The following is a 5,918-nucleotide window of genomic DNA, read 5'->3' on the forward strand; positions in this document are numbered from 1 at the left end:
TTTCTCTTTTTCTTTCTCTGAAGGGCTGTTCATTTCTGCGTGTATCCTCTAGAACCTGTATTTCTGTCTGTATTTCTTTGTCTGTATCGTGTCTGGGCATCTGTCTCGTTTTTTTCCTGTCTCTGTCTCTCTTTTCTCTCTATTCGCTTTGTATCGGTCTTCTGTTCTGTTCCGTCTCTGGTCTCTCCTTCCCTTTTTCTCTCTTTCTCTTTTTCTCTCTTTCTTTCTCTCTCTCTCTTTTTCCCATTTCTCTGAAGGACTGTTCATCCCAGCATGTCTCCTCTAGAACCTGTCTGTCTGTATTTCCGTCTGTATTTCTGTGTCCATATCGTGTCTGGGGATCTGTCTCGTTTTTTTTTCCCTTGTCTCTGGTCTTCTCTTGCATTCCATCTCTCCCTATCACTTTCTCTCTCTCCCCCTCTCCCCCCATCTCTCTTTCTCTCTCTCTCTCTCTCTTTCTCGCTCTCTCTCTGTCTCTCTCTGTCTCTCTCTGTCTCTCTGTCTCTCTCTGTTGCCTCCTCCAGTGAGGCAGCCCATTGTAGTGTCTCATTATGGCACTCCCAGTATAGCTCGCCCAGTGTGTGTTATCAGCCCAGCGCACGGACCCGCTGAGAGGCATGCTAGCCCCAGCACCCAGCATGCGTGCGTGCCACTACATCAAACTATCACTACCCTGTGTGTGTTTACTGTATGTCTCTCTCTCTCTCTCTCTCTCTCTCTCTCTCTCTCTCTCTCTCTCTCTCTCTCTCTCTCTCTCTCTCTCTCTCTCTCTCGCTCTATGCTACAAGCCTGCCCAGGCTATAATAATAACCCCTTCAGCACAATACACTTCCATTGCACCAGTGTTATTTTATGTCAGTAATTAAAATTAGCAGTAACGGTTCAGTGACAGTCTGGTAATGCCACAGCGGTGACCATGGTGATGAGAACAAGTAGCGAATGTGTGCACACACTGCATGATAAGTGTAGAATTTTGTTTGTGTTTGTGTGTGCACATCTGTGTGTAAATGCTGTTCAGAATGATCCATGTAACATGATGAATAGGATATCATTTGCAAAAACTCAAAGTCTAACACCCATGAGCAGCAAGCACTGCAGCTAGCTTGTGTAATAGCTTCAGCACTTCTCCCATGCGTTGCCTGAGCGGGTCAGTTCTCCTCCATACACAGTCTCAGATCAGTCCACCGGAGAAGCAGAGGCCGGCGGAGGGGGGTCAACTCAATTTAGTTCCACTCATTTATATAACGGCAGGAACAATGAACATTGTCTTGGGGTGTTGGAGCAACAGTGAGCCAGTGACCTGAAATGGGCCCCTGGAGAAGGGCCGTGGAGAGGAGAGGATGGGGGATGGAGAAGAACTGGATGTGTGTGTGTGTGTGGGGGGGGGGGGGGTGCGGAGGTATCCCATCATGCATTCATCCCGCCTGGGGCACATGAGGTCAGGAAGTCAAGTGGGCACGGTGCGGCGTTCGGAATAGAGATGATGGTTGAGAGATCCTCCAGTATGAGTGGTTCCTCATCTAATTGACATGGCTCTGGGGGGGGGGGATGTGAGGTCACAGATCATTACCTTCATCATGGAGATTATGCTTTTGTATGTGTGTGTGTGTGCGCAAGTGTCAATGTGTGTGTCAGAAAAACAGTGTCTGTGTGTGTGTGTGCATATGCGTGTGCAAGTGTGAACGTGTGTGTTGGAGAGACCGACAGCATGCATGTGCATGTATATTCACTCTTCTCTGTCAGGAAGGTGAGATCATTACAGAGACAGTATCAACAGTGGAGACACCCTGCAGACCTAGAGCACACACTAGAGAAAGACCTGTGTGTGTGTGTGTGTGTGAGAGAGAATTTTTTACTCATTACTTGGTATCTGCAATAATCACAGAAACAGGCTTCTCAGGAAAAATCAATGTCATTTATTTTGTCTTTTATTAGCCAATTACCAGCAGCGATCAATATTTGCGTAACCTCATTCTAATCGGAAATCTCCACTGGGCCCTCAAGCCACAGGCTGGCTCTCCACACGTATGAATGCAAACATACATGTGTGCAGAGGCCACACACACACATACTTCCTCTCTCACATAAACCACACACACACACACACACACACACACACACACACACATACACATACTTGCTCTCTCACATAAACCACACACACACACACACAATGCATGCAAAAATTTTCTCCCTCACACATAAATTCACTCAGACTTTTTGTCACTCATCCACAAACACTTACACACACACGCACGCACGCACACACAGGCACAGGCACAGTAGGTATGGGGATTCTATTTCCCTCAGTAGCTTATTAGGGCCACAATGGGAGAGCGGTTCTCTAGTCTCCAGTCTCACTGCTCTTTCTTTAATCAGTCACTCAGCCTCTGCCACCATCATGTATGTCAGTGTCTCTCTCTCTCTCTCTCTCTGTCTCTCTCTCTTTCTTTCTCTCTCTCTCTCTCTCTCTCTCTCTCTCGCGCGCGCATCAACCTCGCTAGAAGCACTCGCTGACCATGCCTGCTGCCACAGACTGGTGGACGGAGAGAGAGAGAGAAAGAAAGAGACAGACAGAGACGACAGACAGACAGACACACACCATTGACAGACAGGCAGAGAGAGAGAGAGAGAGAGATGCCACAGACACAGAGAGAGAGAGAGAGAGAGAGAGAGAGATGCCACAGACACAGAGAGAGACTGATAGAGAGAGAGGGAAACTGATAGAGAGAGAGAGAGAGAGAGATGCCACAGACACAGAGAGAGAGAGACTGATAGAGAGAGAGGGAAACTGATAGAGAGAGAGGGAAACTAATAGAGAGAGAGGGAAACTGATAGAGAGGGAGAGATGCCGCAGACAGGCTGGACAGAGAGACAAATGGACAGACAGAGACTAAGAGAGAGAGAGACAGAAATTGCTTAATAATCTCTCAAACACTCACACAGAACTTTTCTGTCTTGCATGATTCACAGTTTTTGCTCATTTATTTTGGTATTCTCACCAGCATTTCAGTAAGAAACACGCTCAATACAAAAGCCATCTTCAGCATGTTTGAGACGTGGCGGTCTAAGGGAGTGGCATTGGTCATTCCAGGCCCACATTTTCAAACCACCGGTCAGGACGTGAGAGCCTAGCCCACCCTCATGGCTTTCAGCTCATCAGACCAGAGATTACAGTACAAGATGACCAGCCTCTTCAGCTGCTGACACGGCTAAATTCACATTCACATCTTCATTAAGTCTAGCCTATCGAAGGCATTAAAGGCACCGTCTTCGCTAGTAATGCATCGTGGCATTAAGTGTTTTCCATGCCTGACATTTCCTGTATCTCTGGACACCTACTACTGTGCCACTATCTGTGCTGTAATCTGAAGCGCCTGCTGTACACAGTAGGGGGGGGTCCAATCAGGAGAGCGTGTTTGACACCCCTGTGACCTCCAGTTTATCAGCGCTGTGCTCTGCTGGCATGGGCTGTAGTATGAGGTTCATGAGTTCACCGTAAAGGGGAAGAAGAAGAAGATGAGAGATTGACAGGCCGCCGCGCTGACTTCCCACTTGGGCCCGGATCAGGGCCAGATATGGACCAGACATGAGCCAGACATGAGCCAAAATCCAACACCACCACCCGGGTGGGTAAAATGGGGAGAGGGAAAGAGGGACTAGTATGAGTATGAATTGTGTGAGTATCAGTATGTGTGAATAGAGTACTAGTATGTATGAGTACAGTTTCAGTATGGATATGTATTTGTGCAGTGCTTCCTGTGAAGGCCACTCATGCCGTTCACTCAGGCAGGCTAGTCAAGTCTCCTTTCTCCTCTGTGAGCCTGCTGCTACAGGCAATCCTCTTTCTTAGAAAAGCCTCGAGGAGGAAATACCTCTAGCAAGGCAAGGCCAGGAGTGAGAACAAGAGCAGACGTGAACGACCACGTGGTTGTGGACGTGTTCAGACAGCTGAGCTGTGTCTGCATCAGTGGTGTTGTTGACTATTGATGAGCACGAAGCTGCTCACTACATTTACCTTGCAGATAAGCCACAGCGCATTTCCTGGGAGATAAGCAGTTCTCATTATGCACCAAATCAGGACTATTAGTGCTGCCATGACTGCCAAGTCCTGTATTAATGTGAATATTTTTAAAAATAAAACATTAATTCAAGACTAATCCTTAAAAAATGCCGTTTGAGGCAGAGTTATGCTAAACTGCTATCTGTAGAGGCCAGCTTTATATCTGGCCGTAAAAACCTGATCCTCCGTTTTTACACATAAGCTACTTCTCCCTGAGCATCCCATAATTTATCACCCAGGGTTACCCCTCTTGCCTGAGTCATCCTATCTGGAAATATTTTATTAAAGAAGACTGCCATTCTTGAAGTTTGGCCGTTTTCAGCAGCAGGAGAGTGGGAACTTTTCCCTACTTTTACTGGAAAATACAATGGAAAAGAGTTTAGTTTGCTCATAAATGTGACAGAGTGGAGATTTATGACCCAAAGTTTTCTTGGTGCTGCTCTCATGGGGGAGGCGACTCACAGTGCTGATTTAGGCACAGCTTTGTCCCGATGGCTGGTGATGAATGAGGCTGGGAGTAGGACTGCAAAGAACTGACTCCAGATCAGTGTTGGACCACTGCTGACGAATGGCATTTGGATTGGAAGCACGTCAGCCAGGCTTTTGCTGGTCTTATCTTAGGGCTTGTCTTGACGTGTGAATGTGTGTGTGTGAGACACAGAGAAAGAGAGAGAGTGTGTGTGTGTTTGAGGGACCACATTTTAATTGCAATCTAGATGACCTTTTCATAGCTGTAGGTGCTTTCTGCAATACGATAAGGCGTGGAGATGCAGAGACAATAAAAGAGAGTGCCACACGTTCAAGAAAAACAAAAAAGAAAAAAATATTTTTTATTTGTGGAATAAAAGGGTTAGTCTGTGAGAGAAAGAAAGAGAGCGAGAGATTTTTGGGGGTAGGGTTGTGTATTATTCATTAAGAAGGGCTAGACTGGTTCAATAGGTACTGACTTAAAACACCAAAGGATTAGTGTCTGTGTGTGTGTGTCCATGTGACTGAATGGAGTCAACCGTACACACACACACACACACACACACACACACACACACACACACACACACACACACACACACACACACTTGTTTGTTAGTTTATAATCCAGAGCTGATAGCTTTGATGTTAGCTTTATAACAGTTGATGGGAAAGCAGCTTTGTGTATGTGTGTGTGTTTGTTTGTTTATTTTAAGGCTTATGTTGACCTATAACTTTGTGTGTAGGTGATTCAGTGAAATGCAATCAGTCAGCTTGGCCTCTACTGGCTTCTCTCTCTCTCTTTCTTTCTTTCTTTCTTTCTTTCTTTCTTTCTTTCTTTCTCTCTCTCTCTCTCTCTCTCTCTTTCTCTCTCTCTCTCTCTCTCTCTCTGTCTGCTTGTCTGCATATAGACTGTTATTGGTCATCCAGTGCTATTGATTGACAGATCTCTAAGCCAGTAGCCGTTGGTAATTTTTGAGGAGCCGTCATCTGCACATCTGATTGGTTTGGTTCCCTCCAACAGGAAAGAGCATTTCATGACTCACCATAACATCAGCTCTCCCTGGCACCTTCAGGGTGTGTGTATGTGTAAATGTGCATGCTTATAGAATGTGTGACTTAACACTGTGAATTGTTAAAATGTGTGAATTTAAATACTCTGTGTGTGTGTGTGTGTGTGTGTGTGTGTGTGTGTGTGTGTGTGTGTGTGTATGTGTGTGTGTGTGTTTCTTCAAATGTGTGAATTGAAATACTGATACTGGATGTGGTTCCAGTTTGTGTGTGTTTCTTCAAATGTGTGAATTTAAATATTGGATGTGTGTGTGTGTGTGTGGTGCTGTTGGGGGATATCAGTGGGGTGAAGAACGGGCTTCTAATGGGCAGAAGC

The sequence above is a fragment of the Alosa pseudoharengus genome, unplaced genomic scaffold (assembly GCF_046254945.1).
Source record: "Alosa pseudoharengus isolate Yale_2024_CS ecotype anadromous, Long Island Sound unplaced genomic scaffold, YU_APseudo_1.1 YU_APseudo_1.1_scf_194, whole genome shotgun sequence".
Lineage (NCBI taxonomy): Eukaryota > Metazoa > Chordata > Actinopteri > Clupeiformes > Clupeidae > Alosa > Alosa pseudoharengus.